At 38.1% G+C, this 23,571-nt stretch overlaps 1 long non-coding RNA gene across 1 annotated transcript in view; it reads left to right on the forward strand.

The window, feature by feature from the left end:
* Positions 1-23,571, forward strand: part of LOC122811231 — a 1,439,925-nt gene that overhangs the window by 36,683 nt on the left and 1,379,671 nt on the right. The gene's annotated exons all lie outside the window — the stretch shown is intronic.

The raw sequence follows: 23,571 nt of genomic DNA on the forward strand, positions 1-23,571 counted from the left end.
TCCAAAGCCAAGAACACAGCATCCATGGTACCTGACAACATCCCAGGCTGCGTTCTTCATGAATTACAGAACGAACTGGCTACCCACCTAAGTACCATGTTCAATCATAGCCTCACCTCAGGCTTTGTGCCCACTGAATGGTGCACAGCAGCTATCCCACTCCACAAAGGGGGAGCCACCACGGACCCTGGGAAGTACCGCCGCATTAGCCTGACAATCCTGGTCTGCAAGGCTATGGAGAGTATCATCATGGAACTTATAAACAATGACATTGGTAATCTCCAAACTCTGGTCCCTACCTAGTTCGGGTTTGTAAAAGTCAGATCATGTCTCCTAAACCTGATAGACTTTTTTGAAGTGGTCACCAAAGCTGTAGATGAGGGTAAGGTGGTTCACACAGCCTATCTAGATCTCGCCAAGGCTTTCGACACTATCCCCCACTCTGGAATTATAGACAAACTCACAAAACTAGGAATAAATCCCTTTGTCACAAGATGGGTTGCCAACTGGCTCACTGATAGAACCCACACTGTGAAAGTAGCAGACTCTAAATCCATCTTCAAACCAGTGACAAGTGGAGTACCACAGGGTTCAGTCCTAGGTCCTCTCCTGTTTGGTATCTACTTCTCTGAAGTACAGGCTAACACAGAAGGTCATTGGCTAACAAAGTTTGCAGATGACTGAAAACTAGGAGCTATAACCAAAACTCCTAACAATGTGGACATCTTACAAAAGGGCCTCACGGAGATAGATGTCTGTTGTCAAAGCCATGGCCTCAAGCTCAATGCCAAAAAGTGCATTGTCATCCTTTTTGGTAAAAACTCTGTACCCATGAACTACCACATAGGCGGTAGTCTACTTAATACTGAAAGTGTGATGAGACCTTGGGACACAGGTGGACAGTAGTCTCTCCTTTGATAATCACATTGTCACAGTAGTCAGGAAATCCTTCTACATGGCACACCTCATCACAAAAGGTTTCTCATCCAGGGAAAAAGAGGTCATTGCTCCCCTCATCACTCATTAGACCCATTATAGAGTACAACGACCCATTTGGTATGTACCTCACAAGACATCTACAACAACTGGAAAAGCCACAGAAATACCTCACAAAGAGGATTACAAGCCTCAAACAGATGCCCTACGCAGACCGTCTCAAAAAACTCCAGCTTTTCTCTGTCGCATATCTCCTACTCAGAGACGATCTCTGCCTAACATACAAAGCTATGTCAAACTCAGAGCTGTTGGACATGCTCCACATAAAGAAATCCCAATCCCTCCAAGCTACATGTTCTACGGACCTAAACCTAGTCACCACAATAAACAGAACATGCTGGAGGGATAGATTCCTGTCCCAGAGACTTCCCATACTCTGGAGAAACTACCTATCTATATCAAACAAAGCTACTCATTAGCACTCTTCAAGAAAAATCTTGATGATTGGATGGGAGATAGGAAATTCACCCCGTGGATCAGTTCTGTGGCCCTGCTTGAAAGGGGCACAGGAAAATAATTTTCTTGGCTGGCAAAAGCCAGTGTACCGTTTGGCTAGGCTTATATAGGCCCTTGGGCCAATAGCCTAGTAATTACCTATGAGTGTTGTAGCTCTTCTAGCTTTCTTAGCAAACCCGATCTGAGGATTAGAGGGCAGCATGGGATTATGAGACAGGGAGGAGCTTGAGCCTTGGATCTGTCTGTGCTAAGCTGCCAGCTCAGATCCCATGTTGGATCCAAGACCCTTCTGTGAGGAACAATGACACAGGATAACATGGATGCCAAGTTATGGTAAGTACATAACTCTTTTTTTCAACTATGGATGGGTTGTTGCCTGAGGAATGTAAATTGATATAAATATAATACATTTATTGGAGTTTAGCTGGAGGCAGGAGACTAATATTTCTGGATTTGTGGAGGTCTGGAGGTTTATATTCAAGGCATTTAAGTCTGAGTATGTCTTTGTATATAATGGCTATGCCGCAGCTACGCTTGTGTTCTGTCAAGTGTGTGGGTATTATAGCCTTGGATTAGGATTCCACTATCATTTATATGGGGTTTTAGCCAGGTTTCTTTTAAGATTGCTATTTCTGGAGAGTATAGGGCGAAGGTAGCATGAAATTTGTGAACTTTAAGATGCTCCTAAGATTCATGTGTATGATTAGAAGGTCAGGGCTATTATGTGGTAGATTAATGGTGTTAGAGAGAATTGTCTGGTGGATGGGGTGTTTGTTGCTGGTGTTGAGGGCTTGGATTTGAATGTATGTCCCCACTTAGTTTTAGTTGAGTTAAATTAAACAGAAATAGGTGTGTGAGTTTGGGTAGTAGTCTAGCATATTTGCGGTGTCATAGCTCTCAAGTGTGCCTCATTACGAGGAACATACCTCATTTGGGGTCTTAAAAAGTTCATGTTCCACGAAGTTCCACATTGAAAGGGTGTGTAACACATTCAGTGTTAAGAATTTTTTAAGTGAAATCCATGGTAAATAGAAATAAATCATATTAATTCACTAAAAGATCTTCTTTATAAGTAAAACCAGCACATTTTAAGCATCTTATGACCTTCCTAGCTGAAAGTGTTAGAAAGCCATTAGTACGTGTTCCACATTTTGCCCATTTGTTCCACATTATGAGGGCTAGTGTTCCTCATTTTGGACATGGAAGGTTGAGAGCTATGTATAAATATGGTGATAGTTGTGAGTGAGTGTATCTAAGGGAGAAGAGTTCTGTTTTGGAGCTATTATAGAGATGTGATGATATGACAATATTAGTAAAACTAGTGTTGGGTGGGGTGGTGCCTGGGTTCATAGGTTAGTACTAGGCTATCGGCCCTAGGGCCTATACAAACCTAGCCATAACAATTCCCTGGATATTTCTTCCCACAATATTTACTTCCCTGGCCCTCTGTCAAGCAGGGAGACTGACATGATCCCTGGGGTGAATTTCCTATCTCCCATCCAATCATCAAGGTTCCTTTTGAAGAGGGCCAAGGAGGCACTCTGCTTGACATGTATGAGCAGTCTATTCCAGAGTATGGGGAGTCTGTGGGTCAGAAACCTGTCCCTCCAGCATGTTTTGTTCACTGTGATACAAGGTTTAGATCCCTGGAGTGTGTGGCTCTGAGGGATTGGGATTTCTTTAAGTGGAGCATGTCTAACAGCTCAGGGTTTGACATGGCCTTGTATGTTAAGCAGAGATCGCCTCGGAGTAGACATTATGCCACAGAGTATACCTGGAGTTTTTTTAGACGGTCAGCATATGGCATCTGCTTTAGGCCTGTGATTCTTTTAGTGAGGTATTTCTGTGGCCTTTCCAGCTGTTGCAGATATCTTGTGAGGTACATACCAAACGGGGCATTATACTCTCTATAATGGGTCTAATGAGGGATGAGTACAGTGGGACAATGACCTCCTTTTTTCTGGATGAAAAGCCCTTAGTGATGAGGTGTGCCACATAGAATGATTTCCTGACAGTTGTGGAGATGTGGTTATGGAAGGTGAGACAATTGTCCACCTGTGTCCCTAAGTCTCTCATCACACTTTCTGTGTTTAGTGTACTGCCACCTATGTGGTAATTCATGGGTACATGTCTTTTTCCCAAAGGGGATAACTGTACATTTCTTGACATTAAGCTTGATCCTATGGGAAAATCCTTCTATGTGGCCCACCTAATCACAAAAGGGTTCGCGTCTAGAACAAAACAGGTTGTTGTGCCCCTCTACTCATCACACCCATCATAGAGTACAACACCCCATTTGGGATGTACCTTACACGACACCAGCAACTGCTGGAAAGACCACAGAAGTACTTCACCAAGAGGATTACTGGCCTCATACATATGCCCTATGCAGCCCGAATGAAGAAACTCCAGCTGTACTCGGTTGCATACCGCTTACTCAGTGGTGCTCTGCCTGACATACAAGGCCATGTCCAACCCAGAATTGATGGACATGCTCCACCTAAAAAAAAAACAAATCCCCAAGAGCCACACGCTCTAGGGAGCTAAACCCCACCACAGCGATAAATAGGGTGTGCTGGAGGGATAGATTCCTGTCCCAGAGACTCCCCCATGCTTTGGAACAGAATTCCAATATACATTAGGCAGAGCCCCTCACAAACACTCTTCAAGAGAAACCTTGACGAGTGGATGGGAAACAGAAAATTTACCCCAGGGATCACTGCAGTGGCTGTGCTGGACAGAGGCACAGGGAACTAATGGCTCTGCTGGACCGAGGCACAGGGAACTAATCTAAGGGGGCCGTGAAAGCCAACACATTCTGGCTAGGCTTATAGATGCTCTCGGGCAAATAGCCTAGTACTTACCTGTGAACCTATGGCTCTGGCACCAAGCATCTGTTTCTGTAAGACCCTTTTGTAGAATATCCACACCATTTGGGGAATCAATAATGGCTCCCAGTTTGCAGTCATCTGCGAACTTTGTTAACCAGAGTCCCTTAGTGTTGGCCTGTACTTCAGAGAAGTAGATGCCAAATGAGAGTGGTCCCAGGACTGAACCCTGAATTATTTCACTTGTCATTTGTCTGGAGCTGGATTTGGAGTCGGCTACTTTTATAGTCTGGATTCTGTCAGTAAGCCAGTTGGCAACTCATTGAGTAACGTAGCGATTTATGCGCAGCTTAGTAAGTTTCTCTATGATTCCAGAATGGGGGATGGTGTCGAAGGCTTTGGCGAGGTTCAGATGGGCTGTGTGGACCGCCTTACCCTCGTCCACAGCTCTGGAGACTGATTCGAAGATGTCAGTCAGGTTCAGGAGACAAGATCGGCCCTTCATGAACCCAAAACTGGGTGGGGTCCAGTGTTTGAAGGTTGCCAATGTCTTTGTTTATAAGTTCCATGATAATGCGTTCCATGCCCTTGCAGATCAGGCTCATCAGACTGATGGGACTGTAGTTCCCGGGATCCAAGGTGGATCCCTCCTTGTGGAGTGGGATAACTGTAGCTATGCACCACTCAGTGGGCACGAAGCCTGAGGAGAGGCTATGATTAAACATGACACTTAGGTGATGTACCAGTTCATTTTGTAGTTCATGTAGTACATAGCCCGGGGTGTCATCTGGTCCCACGAATGCTGTATACTTAGCTTTGGAGAGTGCAGTTTCTACCTGTGTGGCCGTGATTAACAGAATTTGGCAATCTTTTGGTATTGAGATGGGCCCTTTAGAGGGTGAGAGGGGGTTGAAATTGGCATCTGCCAGTATATTGGCAATATCCTTGGGATCAGTATATTTAATGCCATTCTGTTGTAGCTCAGAGCAGATCTGAGCATTGCCATTTAGATTCTTGACATAACTATAGAATGCCTTGTGGTTGTCTTTGGAATCTTTGGCAATTTTATTTTTGTAACTAGCTTTTGAGGACTTTATGAGAGATCTCAGCTTCTTACTGAGGCTGGTAAGGGAGTTTTTTGCATCCTGGGATTTTCCTCTTTTCTGCAACAGTTTCTTCCTTCTGTTGTATAGTTTGTTTATGGCAGGGGACCACTAGATTGGTTTCCTTTTTTTGGAGGAGAGCATCTTGGTTCTATTTGGGATGGCATGATTCATGCACGAGTGGTTGTGCTCATACAGTGCCTTCGGGTAGGATTCAGCAGTTGAACTTTCAGACCCCGTCTGCATGGGTGCCATGAAATTTGTCACTTCTGACTTGAGTAGCATGAAGTTGGCTTTGGAGAAGTTTTTTACGGAGGTTTCCTTACTGGGGGATGGGGGGGGATGTGGATGTCAAGAGTGATTTGCTTATGGTCACTCCTGACCAATGAGGGGGTGACCACTTGTGTGGAGCATCTATCTCCCATGTTGGTAATGACCAGGTCTAGGATATTGGAGCCACTGGTGGGACAGTGGATTAGTTAATCCAGGACATTGGAATTTATGAATTCCAAGAACCGTTGGCAAAAGATGTTGGTCCCCGAATAGTTTTCCCAGTTAATGGCAGGGTAGTTGAAATCACCCAGTATTAGGGTGTTTGGTTGTATCTTAATATTTTCCAGTATGTTTAGAAGGTGTAGTGAGAATCTTGGGGCATGGTGGGGTATCTGTAGCAAGCTACAATTTGCATTGCAGTCTTACCTAGTGTTAGTTGCACCTGGAGAATTTCAGATGCATTGTCTTGGGCATCTAGCCTGGAGGTGTGAATATCCTTGGTGAATATGGACACTCCTCCAGCTTTAGTATGTCGGTCTTGGTTTGGTGGCCGAAAAGTGTGGTAAGAGTTGTAGCCTGGTATTGCAGGGGTGCTCTCTGGAGCCTTGAACCAGGTCTCAGTTACTGCACAGATACCGATGTTCTCCATTTTTACGAGTGCCTCGAGAGAGTGCATTTTGAGGTTTAGACTTCTAACATTGAGTAGCATTACCTTCAGATTTTGCATGCTTGTGTCTGTTACAGTGGTGGTTTTGTCCTTTGAACCTTTCCTAAAAAAGGCACTATAGGTGTGGCAAGAGCTTTAGCCAATTATCTGAATCCTATGGGTGACAGGTGCAGACCATCTCTGGCAAAGCATTGTGGTTTGTTGATCATGTCTTCCCAGGCAGAGAGATACTGGATCTCCTTTGAATGACACCAGAAGCTTAGTCAATTGTTGAAGTCAATCATTTTGTCCTTATACTGTGGTATCATTCTGGGCGAAGGCAGGATGCTACTCAAGGCTAGGGTCATACCTGCCTGGGCTACATGATCCGAGAGCTCTTCCATGTCTCTTTTCATGTAGGCCAGGAGGTACGTCTCAAGTCATTCACTCCAACATGGACAATGACAGAGTCATGTTTGTACTTATTGTAGAGTGACTTGAGTGCATGCGTTATGTGATGGATCATGGCACCTGACAGGCAGATGACTGTAATTTTCTTCTTGTTCAGCCTGGTGAGTGGGACATCAGTGTGCCTGACTATAGAGTCACCTATGACTAAAGTGTTGGGTACATTGTCTTGCCTTAGAGGCTGTTGTTGGGTGGCACACTGGTGCTGTGAGCTATGTGTCACTTTGGTTGTGACTGGTGTTTGTTTGCGTTTCAGCTTAGGAAGTCCTTGTTGCTTGGGTAGGTTAATGTTAAGGGCCTCTGCATATGTGGGTTTAGTGTTGCTGTGTGTGGGTGTTGATGGTGTGGGTTTTGAAGGGCTATGTGTTGCTTGCGGTGTAGTGCAGGTGTTAACTTTCCCCTCTTGACTGTCTAGCACAATCTTGGGTGGAGAGAGTCTTGGTTTGGCTATGTAAGTGCATATCTCGTAGGTTGTAGTGTTGGGTGGTAGGAGGAGAGGGTTGTCTGTGTACATGAGGCAGTTGCCGCATTGCCCCAGTACGCCCAAATTCACCAGGTGGACAGGAGAAATCACTGGAAGCTGACCATTGGACATGCCTGTTTAGGTGCTTTTTTGTAAAGCACAAGAGCTGTTTTCCCTTACCTTTGCAAGGTACTTTGCAATTACAGGCTTAGTATCTACGATTAATTTGTCCTTATTGATTAGAAGTGTTGAGTGCTTGTATCAGTTTCAGGCTTCCTAGTGCTTTCTAGCAGGTTCTAGAGGAAGTGCTAGTCACAGGGGTTCAGATTTTAGTGCTACTACTGAGAAACCAGCTAGTTCTAAGGGAAAATTTGAAGAGCAGACTTTCTGGCACCTGGTATAGTTTAACCGTAGCCCTGCGGTGCTGCACGATGCAAAAAATGCGCAAACACACAGGTTTTTAATCCAGAAAGTTGAAAGGGATAGAAATCAGCCCAAAAAGGCTAAGAAAATTGCAATTTCAGAGCTGGAAACCACTCCTCTAGTGTTAGAGAGGCAGTACAATGCTCACCACTCCCACTTGTAAGCAGTAGGATTTCCCTCTAGCACAGCAAGGTCTGGATAGCTCTGAACACAGAAGATAAAGTCCTGAGACAAGCAGAGCCTGGGATCTGGACTATACTGGCTAGGAAAGGTGGGAAACGAGCAAACAAGATAGTTTTTTTTTTTTTTTGTAGTGAGACAGCTGTTATTTGTGACCTGTTTGTGTTAGGAGGTAATAAGGTAGGCTATAATGAGTAAGCTAGGGAGTGGTGTGTGTAAGATTAACATTTTTACTGAAAAATGTGGGAAGAGATAAGAATTTGAGTGAGAGGGATGGGCTGAGTGGGTAGAGCCACAGCAGAAGAACTTCCAAAAAAAAAACATCCATCCTCAACTCCGTTTCCCATTTTGCACATGGGGTCAGGGTGTCACTTCAGCAGGGACAGTCATCTTGATCCAAGTTTTCTCCCCGGGCCTCCACTGATAATGGGCTCTGAGCCCAGTGGACCTCCCCGGTCATCAAACTGGAAAAAAATAAATAAATAAATAAGAAGAAGTTTAACACTGCCGGGTGGCTAGCCTTGCAGTGGTATTTCATTCAGTCATTCATTTCATTCAGACAGACATAATGCTACATCCTTCTGATATTCAAACAAACATAATACTTACATTCTACTGATATTCAAACAAACATAATACTTACATTCTACTGATATTCAAACAAACATAATACTTACATTCTACTGATATTCAAACAAACATAATACTTACATTCTACTGATATTCAAACAGACATGATGCTACATCCTCAGACAAACATAATACTACATCCTACTGATATTCACACACACATGATGCTACATCCTCAGACAAACATAATACTACATCCTACTGATATTCACTCAGACATGATGCTACATCCTACTGATATTCAAACATAATACTACATCCTACTGATATTCAAACAAACATAATACTTACATTCTACTGATATTCACACAGACATGATGCTACATCCTCAGACAAACATAATGCTACATCCTACTGATATTCAGACAAACATAATACATCTTACTGATATTCAGACAAACATAATGCTACATACTACTGATATTCAGACAAACATAATACTACATCTTACTGATATTCAGACAGACATGATGCTACATCCTACTGATATTCAAACAAACATAATACTTACATTCTACTGATATTCAGACAGACATGATGCTACATCCTACTGATATTCAGACAAACATAATGGTGCATCCTACTGATATTCAGACAGACATGATGCTACATCCTCCTGATATTCACACAGACATGATGCTACATCCTCAGACAAACATAATGCTACATCCTACTGATATTCAGACAAACATAATACTACATCCTCGTCATATTCAGACAGACATAATGCTGCATCCTACTGATATTCAGACAAACGTAATACTTACATTCTACTGATATTCACACAGACATGATGCTACATCCTCAGACAAACATAATGCTACATCCTACTGATATTCAGACAGACATGATGCTACATCCTACTGATATTCAGACCGACATGATGCTACATCCTACTGCTATTCACACAAACATAATACTACATCCTACTGATATTCAGACAAACATAATGGTGCATCCTACTGATATTTAGACAGACATGATGCTACATCCTACTGATATTCAGACAGACAAGATGCTTCATCCTCAGACAAACATTATACTACATCCTACTGATATACAGTCAGACATGATGCTACATCCTCAGACAAACATAATGCTACATCCTACTGATATTCAGACAGACATAATGCTACATGCTACTGCTATTCAGACAAACATATGACATCCTACTGATATTCAGACCAACATAATGCTACATCCTACTGATATTCAGACAAACATAATACTACATCCTACTGACATTCAGACAGACATGATGCTACATCCCCAGGCAAACATAATACCACATCCTACTGATGTTCAGACAGACATGATGCTACATCCTCAGAAAACAAAATGCTACATCCTACTGATATTCAGACAGACATAATGCTACATCCTACTGATATTCAGACAGACATGATGCTACATCCTCAAACATAATACTACATCCTACTGATATTCAGACAGACATGATTCTACATCCGAATGATATTCAGACAGACATGATGCTACATCCTACGGATATTCAGACAGACATGATGCTACATCCTACTGATATTCAGACAGACATGATGCTACATCCTACTGATATTCAGACAGACATGATGCTACATCCTCAGACAAACATAATACTACATCCTACTGATATTCAGACAGACATGATGCTACATCTTCAGACAAACATAGTGCTACATCCTACTGATATTCAGACAGACATGATGCTACATCCCCAGACAAACATAATACTACATCCTACTGATATTCAGACAAACATAATGGTACATTCTACTGATAATCAGACAGACATGATGCTAGATCCCACTGATATTTAGACATACATAATGCTACATCCTACTGATATTCAGACAGACATGATGCTACATCCTCAGACAAACATAATGCTACATCCTACAGATATTCAGACAGACATGATGCTACATCCTGCTGATATTCAGACAAACATAATGTTACATCTGACTCATTTCAGTTTTAAACCACAATTGTAAACTATTTAAGTCTGTAGCAGATAAGAGAATGGTAAAGGTGTTGCCAAATTTGATAGACAGGAATCAGTTTGGTTTTGTGGGGGGGTGGCAAACATTTGACAACATTAATGTAACAACGATAATCCAGAGGGAAACATAAAGTAAGGAAATAGCGATATTATTCATAAGTGTTCATGCAGAGAAAGCATTCGGTAGAGTCAGCTGGGATTTTATAAGTAGGGTAATCGAAACACTTGTATTCCTTGATAGAATAGAAGGATTAATTAGGAGAATATATGAAGTTTTGGAGGTGAGAAGTAAGGTGAGGAGGGCTCCTTTCCATCAAGCATTGTTTGACGAGAGGAACTAGGCACGGGTGTCATCTTTCCCCTTTGTTTACTTTATAGAGTCATTGGCAAAGAAAATAAAGTAATCTCAAATTAAAGGATGTAGTCAGTTTGATAATCAAGAAAATTAGCTTTTTCTTTCAGATGATGATATTTTGTACTTGATAAATCTAGAAAAGGACACTTTTGTGCTGTGGAACATTTGTAAACAGTTTCAGTACTTTTGAGGTTTTAAAATTAATGATGATAAAACAAAGGCTATAGCCTTCAGTTATGCACCCACTTATGACCTGGTTTAGAAATACCCATATTACATGATAAAATGAAGTATTTAGGAGTATGCCCTAAAAATGGAAATAAATTAATTTAATCCTTGTGATATTAGACGTCCTGTCACTGTTTACAGTTATACCTAACCAAGATGGGGTAGAAAGCATACACAGATGTTTAAGAGGAAATAGTAATTATACCCTTTCACAAATTGATATGATTTGTGCTTTACTTGAGGTTGTATTAGAAAATAACATCTTTATGTTCAATGAAGTAATATACCTCCAGAAGGATGGCGTAGCTATGGGCACTTCTTGGGCCAACAGCTACGCCAACCTGGACATGGCAGATTGGGAGAAAGAAAAGTTATTTGCCTTGGATAGTTTCACTGAGCATGTGGTCTTTTATAGGCGATTTGTGGATGACCTGTTTCTTTTGTGGACAGGTTTGGACATTGAATTGCAAGGTTTCTATGATGAAATTAACTCACTGACACATTATTTGAATTTTACGATGGAGAAATCTGACCAGTGGATATTATTTTTAGATGTATATATAGAGAAGTTACCGAACGGGCTACTCAACACTGGAGTTTATAGGAAACCTTGCTATAAGAACTCCCTTCTTCATAGGGGGAGTATGCATCCCAGTTATGTTTCTAATAACATAGTGAAGGGGCAGGCCATACGTGCATCACGATTGAACCCAACACAGGCAGGGTTTGAGAGGAAACTATCCCATCTATGTAAAAGGTTAGCAGACAGGTCTTATAGTCTGATAGAGATTAATGCAGGTATTGAGAGGGCCCAGTTGTTGAGAGACAATGTTGAATGACCTTATTTTCCAGACAGGAGTGATTCCACCTGTCTTGGTATAACAGAGCATCCAACCACTTGGAAATTTACAGTCAGAGTATCCCTTAACTACACACAGGACATTGGCCCAGTTAAAGATGTCTTTCATAGGCATTGGGGAGTCTTAATGGCGGATCCTGAGTTAAAGGGACTAGTAGGTACTGAACCTAATTTTGTCTATAGGAATAAGATGAATTTACAGAGACTATTATGCTATCCTAGAGGTTTCAGTGGTCAGAATGAGCTTTATTCATCTATAGGTACACAACCATGTAACAAATGTAATTTTTGTGAATTTGTTTGTATAGAATCTCATTTCACACATCCCATCACCCTACAATGGTTTGATTTTAGAGTAACTGCTACTTGTAATACACAACATGTGGTTTATCTGGCTAAGTGCATAGCCTGCACTGCGTTTTATGTAGGAAAAACTGATAGACGCCTAAGGTCAGGATTAGGGAACACCTGTACAATATACGTATACAATCTCCTAACAATGCACTCTCGAAGCATGTCACACACACTAATGATCAGCATAGTTTCAAATTCCAGGTCCTACAAGTGAACGTACCCCAGTACCAGAGGTGGAGACATTAGAAATTACACAGAGAGAATAGAAGTTGACTGGATCATCAGACTAAGGGCAGACCAGAACCCATGTCTTAATGATAAAGTCTCCATTAAGCCAGCTTTGAAAAATAGGAGATTGACTGTCAAATGACACAATTTATATTGTTATAACTAATGTCCCTTTCTGATGAGATTTTATGTTGAACTTAGATATGTTCTTTTATACATTTTAATTACATAAAACTTGAACATATTTAAATATATTTTTTATAAATTTAAATATTTTTCAAAAACTGCGTTATTTTTTGTAAGTCGAATTCAAGTATGTATTCTTACTTATGTTTACATTTTATATTTATGACTGTATTTAGGAGTATGGATTAAAAAAAGCTTCTGTTATGGCAGCAAGGGATACGTGTAAAGAGACTAAACAAAACATAATACAAAAACTGAGAAACGCTCTTGTTTATGGATAGTAGGATACAAGCAGCGAAAATGTGTTTATTCACTTTAGTTTTAAAGAAATGTCAAGCATATGTTTATCAACCAAAGGAGTTGTGGATGATGATTAAGAGTTAAAGGAATTTATTTGGAAGGGAAGAAGGCAGTTCTAGCCATAGAACAAGGTGGTTTAGGATTGCCTGATTTGAGTCAATACTTCAGAGCTATGCAGTTAAGGCCTGAGAAAGTGGCAGACCCATGGACACAACTTATGATGCCATTTCTCATGACATTCAATCTTCAATATCTCTGGCTGCAATGATAAGAGATATGAGGGTGATACTTCAGACTTGTATTGAAACGGCAGATGTAAACTTTCAGGAGATAACATCCACCCTCACTGTCCAGTCATAGGCTTTACAACAGTTGGGAGAAGAGTGGACTGAATTAGTTTCTTGTTTCTTACTTCCCTATCTCCATTTAATCTTTAACCCCATTCCCAACTATATTTCTTCCTCTTTACTGTTTTGCACTATATCCATTCATAAGCACAACCCTCCAAAATAGTACCCATCTATTTCACTTTGCATCTTGTACTTTTCCCAAATAAACCCTCATTTCTTATTATTTTGACTACATCATTGTATTGTAACCTTTCTTGCTCCTCTAATCTGTACATTCCACAGAAGTTACCAGGACAACCTAACTCTTCTTTTATAGAAAATACTTCTCACCTTACCTATCCTCTACAAACTTTCAGAATCCACTGTTACTGAATCTCCTACTGTCCTGCAACTTCTTGTTTCCTTCTTCGTTGGTACTTCCCCATCACCTGATCTGTATAAAATGCAGATTTCTGTACTTAATTATGCTACTCTTCAGCTTATCCTCTATTCCTCTCCTCCTACTGTGCTGTCTTTTATCCCACCATGACTCTACAGTATATCACATCTCTCCAACTCTGTCCCAACCAACTAGCCATACTTCCTCTTTACATTCTCCACACATTGTACCAACCCTGTTTAATATTGCCCCCTCACCTTTATTCCAAATGTAGTGTGTTTAAGTGCACTTTAACTCAAGTCAAAATAAAATTAAGTGTAGGAATCATCTCCAAAAATAAGTATGCATAATTCCCCAATATAATAATATCCTTCTAGGAGGAGGTATACACCCTAATTCTGGCCGCACTTACCACGGTGAAAACAAAGATAATTCTTTCCCACACACTTCTCTAACCCAACAACAGCCAATCCGCAACCCTGGTGATCTAATTTTTGCTGCAGTTTTAGAAGCATAAGAAATAAAACTGCTGAACTACATGCCTGGATTATCCAACATAAGTCTGATGTTCTCGCTGTAACTGAAACGTGGCTTAAACCAAGCATAAACTACTCTGAACTTATACCTCCTGGCTATAATATCATCTGTAATGACAATATAAAGAGGAAAGGTGGTGGTACTGCTTTAATATTTCCCAACACTACCACATTTCCCCTTATAGCAACCCACCACCAAAATTCAATTCAGCAGAGCTTCTTATTGCTTTCCTCAAAATAAACAATTATAAACAAATATGTATTACTGTCCTTTACATTCCTTCTGGTGACAGGGCAGCCACTGTGGTGCAGCAGTTAGCATTGCCACCTCACAGCAAGAGGTTCTCTGGTTCGATCCTCTGCTGGGGTGCCTTCTGTGCGGAGTCTGCATGTCCTCCCTATGGTCGCGTGGTTTCCTCTGGGTGCTCTGGTTTCCTCCCACATCCCAAAGACATGCTGTAGGTGGATTGGACACTCTATATCGGCCCTAGGTGGGATTGTGTGCATGTGTGTGCCTTCTATGGAAGGTTGGGAGCCGGGCTGGCAACTCGACACTGTAAAACTCCACTGCCAATCATGAGCAGACAGGTGATCCACTGTGACAACCCCTAACCGGGAAAAGCCGAAAGAAGAAGAACAACATTCCTCCTGGTTACAGTACAGATATACTGGAAGACATCCTACATTGAATATCTATAACATTTTCACAAGAAAAAAATACTACTAGGTGATGTGAATGTCAATTGGTTGGATGTAAACTCTAACCCCTTACATTTAGCATGCACTTATATGGTTTCACACAACTAATTAATAGCCCCACACACATCCAGTTAAACAGCATATTTATAAAACAACACGGAATCTTTATTTATTTTATTTTGTTTTACATTTGTTGACAGTAATAGTCTGACTGAGCTGAGTAGCCCTTTTTCAGCAGAGGCCCTGGGAGAGAAGTTCCACAATTATACATTAAATATTGAAATAGAGACAAATGACAAAAATAGATTTTACAGAGAATAGTCAGCACAGGGACAATTAGAGAGAATACAATTTCCAGGATCTAATTACAAATGATGGTCAACCTAAAACCAGCTATGCAAATATCACAATTTCATTTTACCACAGTTTTTGTGTTAACCTGGTTAGTGACAGTTATGATATAAAAATTAAAGTTGTTGAGGTATGCAAGGGCCTTAGTAGGACTGTCCACGATTTAAGGAGGTTTTGTACAGAGGCAGGACCACTGACTTTTTAGATATTATTTTGCTGCAGCTTTGAATTGCTTAAAGTTTTTTTGGGATCTGATTTCAAGTGTAAGTTTGTTCCAAGATATAAAAGGGTGGTAACTATACAGGTTGTGACCAATTTTGTTGTTGGGTTTGTGTATTTTTAGCAGGTCTTGGTGGGAGCTGCGTAGCAGCCTGGCAGGGTTATAATGCGAGATGAGAGGAGATAGGTTGGGTCAGTAAGATTTCTGGTAGAGGTTGGAGTGGACTATAAGGAGTTGAGAGAGAAGAAGCTGGTGGGGAAGATCTAGCCAGTTTAAATGTTTTAGGGCAAGGCAATGGTGAGAGTTATAGGTGTGTTGTGCTGCAAATCTTGCTACCTTATTGTAAGTTGTCTCTATCTTAGCTAGTAAAGTAGAGTTGAGATTTGTAAGGATTTGGGAGCTGTATAATAGGCTAGGTAGGATGTAGGCATGAGAGGGTGATTTTAGCTTTGGTGGTGAGCAACTTTGTGTTTCAATAGAGAAGCCCTAGTTTTTGGTGAGTTTTTTGATACAGTTGTTTATATGCAAGTCAATTGTAAGTTGATCATCAATTATGACTCTTAAGAGTTTTGTGTTGTTTTCAGCAGTGATGGAGGTATTGTCAAGGGGCAGTACTGAAAATTTGATTTTGAGGTAGGAGATATGTTTAGGAAGAAAAAGGAGGAGTTTTGTTTTTTAGGGTTGAGAATAAGCAAATTTTGAGAAAGCCATGTTTCAACAGACTTGACGGATTCTTAGGTAGTAGTGATAAGCTCAGGGGGGGGGGGGGCTCTGAGATGGTGATGACAGTAGAGTCATCAGCATATTGTATGAGGGAAGATTGAGAAAAGGAGGAGTAGAGAAGATTAGTGAATATGTTAGAGTAATGGGCCAGGAATGGACCCTTGTGGGACACCCATCCTAACTGGGAGAGGAGGGGAGAGTGCTGAGAACCATCTCACTGATTGCTTGCGCTCAGAGAGATAGCTGGAAAACCAGGCAACAATAGCAGTGGAAAAGTTAAACCTTTCCAAGTTTAACCCATAAATGTTTATTACTATATTATCATCTATTAACTGTAACTTCCTATAAACATCCTCCCCTTAGACAGTGCTGTAAATGAATTCAGAACAAAATTTTCTAAATATCCTAAACAACCTTGCACCTCCAAGAAGAAAGAGACTGAAGATGAATAATACAATTTGGCTATCGAAAAAGAGTAGAGTGTTCATTCCGAATAGAGAAGCATGGAAAGAAGGACGACAAAAATATGAAACACCCCAATATCTTGAAAATTTCAGAATGCTTTGCAATCGTACTAAAAAGCAAATAAATGAAGACAAAAAAATGTATTATAATAACTTTCATAATAAAACTGAATACAACCCTAAAAAAATTTTGGACATACATTAAAGAAATCTTACATTTTAGCGATAACTCACCACTCAAAACTGCAGTACAGTTCATCTTTCATTTTATTTTTTAGATAGTATACCATCTCTAATCAAGGATTCCTCAATACTCAATCCCAACCCTGTCCAACAGCAACAAAGTAAAACCGTGCTCTTTAACTGATGACATTTGATGTAAGTACCTAAAAATAGCAACCAGTACCATTGCCTATCCTGTCTCAAGCCTTATAAATAGATCAGTCCAGGAATCCTACATTCCCTCTCTCTCGAAAAAGTCACACATTATCCCTCTGCACAAAGAAGGAAATTCAGCAGACATTAATAATTTAGACATAGAACAATCTTATCTCCCCTCGCCAAAAATTCTTGAAAAATGTATTCATAAACGATTGTTAGACTATCTCCTGCAGGAAGAATTCCTATCCCCTACACAACATGGCTTCCACCCTTCACATAGTACTAGCACTGCCCTTCTCACCTATATAGCTACTGTCAATAAAACTGGAGATAATGGCAAATTAGTCTCTTCCTTATTTCTAGACTTATCTACAGCCTTTGGCACATTTCGTTACAGCAAACTTCTACAGACGTCTATGGTATGTCGCTCTCAACCCACCCTTCTGTGGGTCAAAAACTATGTGTCCAGTAGTTATCAATCAGTAAAACGGCACTCCATGCTCTCTCCTTACCTCCCAGTTTCCACTGATGAACCACAAGCTTCTAGCCTTGGTCCCCTCCTCTTTAACATTTTCATCAGTACCCTGATACATCCACCCAGCAGGCCACTCTAATGCAATATGCAGATGATTCCACTCTCACCTGCACATCTGACAACATGGTACACCTCCAAAAAATTATTCAGGAAGCTTTAACAGCCAATGAAACATGGCTTCCTATGTCACAACTCATGCTCAAGCCAAAAAAAAACAAAACAAACTGCTGTTATTTCCACCAAATCCCTCTCACTCAAAAAAAAAAAAATTAGTCCTCTCTCTCTCTTGATAATACAGCCACTGATGTCACTTCTCATAGCAAATTACTAGGGGTGATAGCGGATGATGATCTTGTATTCACCCTACATATACAGAATTGCATAAGAAAAACTCATAAAAAAACTAGGAATGCTTTACACAGCCAAAAACTTTCTCACCAATGCAACTAAGACTACACTTGCCACTACTTATCTCCCCCTCACACTTCTTTATGGTACTCCCGTCCTTACTAACTTCCAGGCTACACAAAAATTAAAACTTGAACAATGCCATAACAAATTTGCAGCAAGTACCCCTTTCAGGACCCACCACTATGTAGCATTGCAAAGCCTAAATTGGTTAGAACTGCATCATCAACGAAAATATACACAGCTTCCTACCAGCTATAAAATTATACAGCATCCATTTACCTCTCCAGCACTAAAAAATATTCTAAACAAGTATGTTCCCAGTTGGTCATTGCTATCCAGTGACCAAAAACTCCTGTCTGTCTACAAATCTATCAAATCTACTGGCCATTGTTTGTACTAAGTACTTGCACAAGTTGCTAAGACCTAGAACTCCGTACCTGTATCCCTGCAGTCTTTCAAAACCACTCTGAAAGACTTCCTAGCTATAAGCTGACTCTGTTCTTAATCAAAACCAAGATCAACTATATCCCTAAATGGAAACAAGCACCTTTTCATTCCTTATCCTCCCTTCTTCACATACTTCTAACAATGATCTTCCCTGACTTTCTTTCTAAATATACCATAAGCCTGTTTTTCCCTCACTTCATATTGCAACTCCTCTTTTGTATTAGACTAACTTACCTTTAATTCCTCTACAAACTGTCTAAAAGTTCTCTAAATATTAAATAATGGTCATATAACTATTCTTAACCAGTGTTTTTATATTGCATCTAATTTGTTATACTTATTTAAACTGCAGATATTTGTGTTTTATTTTTGAAGATTGTAAAATAATTATTCTTAAAATGTTTTGTAATAATTTGGGCTTCTACCCAGTTGGACCTTCTCGGTAATCAAACTTCAATAAATAAATAAAAGCTTGCATGGAAGCTTCCAAAGCAAGGCAGGATTATTTGCAAGCACAACTTAATAGAATATGAAGATACTCCTAGAAAGAATAGTAGATTAGTTGTAGTTCCCAGGGAGTTGGAGGGTCAGAACTGCTTCTAGTTTTGTTCAAGAAATATTGGGTAAATGGACAGGGTTGACAGCAGCTGATGTTCTGAATGAGAGGGCTCATTGTATGCCATGGAAGCCTCAGGGGGTAGATGCTGGCCAACCAAGACACATTATAGTAAGATTTGAGACATATCCACTCAAAGAAAGAATCATTTCACACCTTTGGATACCCAGTAACAAGACGTCTTGGGCAGAGAGGAGAGTATTCATTGAACAAGATTATTTATTTCCTTCTAATTTATTTTATTTTACTTATTTATTTTACATTTGTTTACCGGGATACATGTCCATTTTCAGCGGAGGCCCGGGGAGAAATGCTCCACATAGTCAAACTTACATAGATTATACAGAAGTTAGGACACAATAATAAAAAGGTGATTATATACACAGAAGTTAGGACACAATAATAAAAAGGTGATTATATACACAGAAGTTAGGAAACAATAAAAAGGTGATTATACACACAGAAGTTAGGACACAATAATAAAAAGGTGATTATGTATACAGAGGTTAGGAAACAATAATAAAAAGGTGATTATATACACAGAGGTTAGGACACAATAATAAAAAGGTGATTATACACACAGAAGTTAGGAAACAATAATAAAAAGGTGATTATATACACAGAAGTTAGGACACAATAATAAAAAGGTGATTATATATACAGAGGTTAGGAAACAATAATAAAAAGGTGATTATATACACAGAGGTTAGGACACAATAATAAAAAGGTGATTATATATACAGAGGTTAGGAAACAATAATAAAAAGGTGATTATATACACAGAAGTTAGGACACAATAATAAAAAGGTGATTATATATACAGATGTTAGGAAACAATAATAAAAAGGTGATTATATACACAGAGGTTAGGACACAATAATAAAAAGGTGATTATACACACAGAAGTTAGGACACAATAATAAAAAGGTGATTATATACACAGAAGTTAGGAAACAATAATAAAAAGGTGATTATATACACAGAAGTTAGGAAACAATAATAAAAAGGTGATTACATACACAGAAGTTAGGACACAATAATAAAAAGGTGATTATATACACAGAGGTTAGGAAACAATAATAAAAAGGTGATTATATACACATAGGTTAGGACACAATAATAAAAAGGTGATTATACACACAGAAGTTAGGACACAATAATAAAAAGGTGATTATATACACAGAAGTTAGGAAACAATAATAAAAAGGTGATTATATACACAGAAGTTAGGACACAATAATAAAAAGGTGATTATATACACAGAAGTTAGGACACAATAATAAAAAGGTGATTATATACACAGAGGTTAGGAAACAATAATAAAAAGGTGATTACATACACAGAAGTTAGGAAACAATAATAAAAAGGTGATTACATACACAGAAGTTAGGAAACAATAATAAAAAGGTGATTATATACACAGAAGTTAGGAAACAATAATAAAAAGGTGATTATATACACAGAAGTTAGGACACAATAATAAAAAGGTGATTATATACACAGAGGTTAGGAAACAATAATAAGGTGATTACATACACAGAAGTTAGGAAACAATAATAAAAAGGTGATTATATACACAGAAGTTAGGACACAATAATAAAAAGGTGATTATATACACAGAAGTTAGGAAACAATAATAAAAAGGTGATTACATACACAGAAGTTAGGACACAATAATAAAAAGGTGATTATATACACAGAAGTTAGGAAACAATAATAAAAAGGTGATTACATACACAGAAGTTAGGAAACAATAATAAAAAGGTGATTATATACACAGAAGTTAGGACACAATAATAAAAAGGTGATTATATACACAAAAGTTTGGACACAATAATAAAACGGTGATTATATACACAGAAGTTAGGAAACAATAATAAAAAGGTGATTATATACACAGAGGTTAGGACACAATAATAAAAAGGTGATTATACACACAGAAGTTAGGACACAATAATAAAAAGGTGATTATATACACAGAAGTTAGGAAACAATAATAAAAAGGTGATTATATACACAGAAGTTAGGAAACAATAATAAAAAGGTGATTACATACACAGAAGTCAGGAAACAATAATAAAAAGGTGATTACATACACAGAAGTCAGGAAACAATAATAAAAAGGTGATTATATACACAGAAGTTAGGACACAATAATAAAAAGGTGATTATATACACAGAAGTTAGGACACAATAATAAAAAGGTGATTATATACACAGAAGTTAGGACACAATAATAAAAAGGTGATTATATACACAGAAGTTAGGACACAATAATAAAAAGTTGATTATACACACAGAAGTTAGGAAACAATAATAAAAAGGTGATTATACACACAGAAGTTAGGAAACAATAATAAAAAGGTGATTATACACACAGAAGTTAGGAAACAATAATAAAAAGGTGATTATACACACAGAAGTTAGGAAACAATAATAATAAGGTGATTATACACACAGAAGTTAGGAAACAATAATAAAAAGGTGATTATATACACATAAGTTGGGAAACAATAATAAAAAGGTGATTATATACACAGAAGTTAGGAAACAATAATAAAAAGGTGATTATATACACAGAAGTTAGGAAACAATAATAAAAAGGTGATTATACACACAGAAGTTAGGAAACAATAATAAAAAGGTGATTATATACACAGAAGTTAGGACACAATAATAAAAAGGTGATTACATACACAGAAGTTAGGAAACAATAATAAAAAGGTGATTACATACACAGAAGTCAGGAAACAATAATAAAAAGGTGATTATATACACAGACGTTAGGAAACAATAATAAAAAGGTGATTATACACACAGAAGTTAGGACACAATAATAAAAAGGTGATTATATACACAGAAGTTGGGAAACAATAATAAAAAGGTGATTATATACACAGAAGTTAGGAAACAATAATAAAAAGGTGATTATATACACAGAAGTTAGGAAACAATAATAAAAAGGTGATTATATACACAGAAGTTGGGAAACAATAATAAAAAGGTGATTATATACACAGAAGTCAGGAAACAATAATAAAAAGGTGATTATACACACAGAAGTTAGGAAACAATAATAAAAAGGTGATTATACACACAGAAGTTAGGAAACAATAATAAAAAGGTGATTATATACACAGAAGTTAGGAAACAATAATAAAAAAGTGATTATATACACAGAAGTTAGGAAACAATAATAAAAGTGATTATATACACAGAAGTTAGGAAACAATAATAAAAAGGTGATTATATACACAGAAGTTAGGACACAATAATAAAAAGGTGATTACATACACAGAAGTTAGGAAACAATAATAAAAAGGTGATTATATACACAGAAGTTAGGACACAATAATAAAAAGGTGATTATATACACAGAAGTTAGGAAACAATAATAAGGTGATTATATACATAGAAGTTGGGAAACAATAATAAAAAGGTGATTATATACACAGAAGTTAGGAAACAATAATAAAAAGGTGATTATATACACAGAAGTTAGGAAACAATAATAAAAAGGTGATTACATACACAGAAGTTAGGAAACAATAATAAAAATGTGATTATATACACAGAAGTTAGGAAACAATAATAATAAGGTGATTACATACACAGAAGTTAGGAAACAATAATAAAAAGTTGATTATATACACAGAAGTTGGGAAACAATAATAAAAAGGTGATTATATACACAGAAGTTAGGACACAATAAAAAGGTGATTATATACACAGAAGTTAGGAAACAATAATAAAAAGGTGATTATATATACAGAGGTTAGGAAACAATAATAAGGTGATTATATACACAGAAGTTAGGAAACAATAATAAAAAGGTGATTATATACACAGAAGTTAGGACACAATAATAATAAGGTGATTATATACACAGAAGTTAGGAAACAATAATAAAAAGGTGATTACATACACAGAAGTTAGGAAACAATAATAAAAAGGTGATTATATACACAGAGGTTAGGACACAATAATAAAAAGGTGATTATATACACAGAAGTTAGGAAACAATAATAAAAAGGTGATTATATACACAGAAGTTAGGACACAATAATAAAAAGGTGATTACATACACAGAAGTTAGGAAACAATAATAAAAAGGTGATTACATACACAGAAGTTAGGAAACAATAATAAAAAGGTGATTATATACACAGAAGTTAGGACACAATAATAAAAAGGTGATTATATACACAGAGGTTAGGAAACAATAATAAGGTGATTATATACACAGAAGTTAGGAAACAATAATAAAAAGGTGATTATATACACAGAAGTTAGGACACAATAATAAAAAGGTGATTATATACACAGAAGTTAGGAAACAATAATAAGGTGATTATATACACAGAAGTTAGGAAACAATAATAAAAAGGTGATTATATACACAGAAGTTAGGAAACAATAATAAAAAGGTGATTACATACACAGAAGTTAGGAAACAATAATAAAAAGGTGATTACATACACAGA

This window comes from Protopterus annectens, chromosome 9.part0 (assembly GCF_019279795.1).
Source record: "Protopterus annectens isolate FY-2018-M chromosome 9.part0, PAN1.0, whole genome shotgun sequence".
In the NCBI taxonomy this organism is placed as follows: domain Eukaryota; kingdom Metazoa; phylum Chordata; order Ceratodontiformes; family Protopteridae; genus Protopterus; species Protopterus annectens.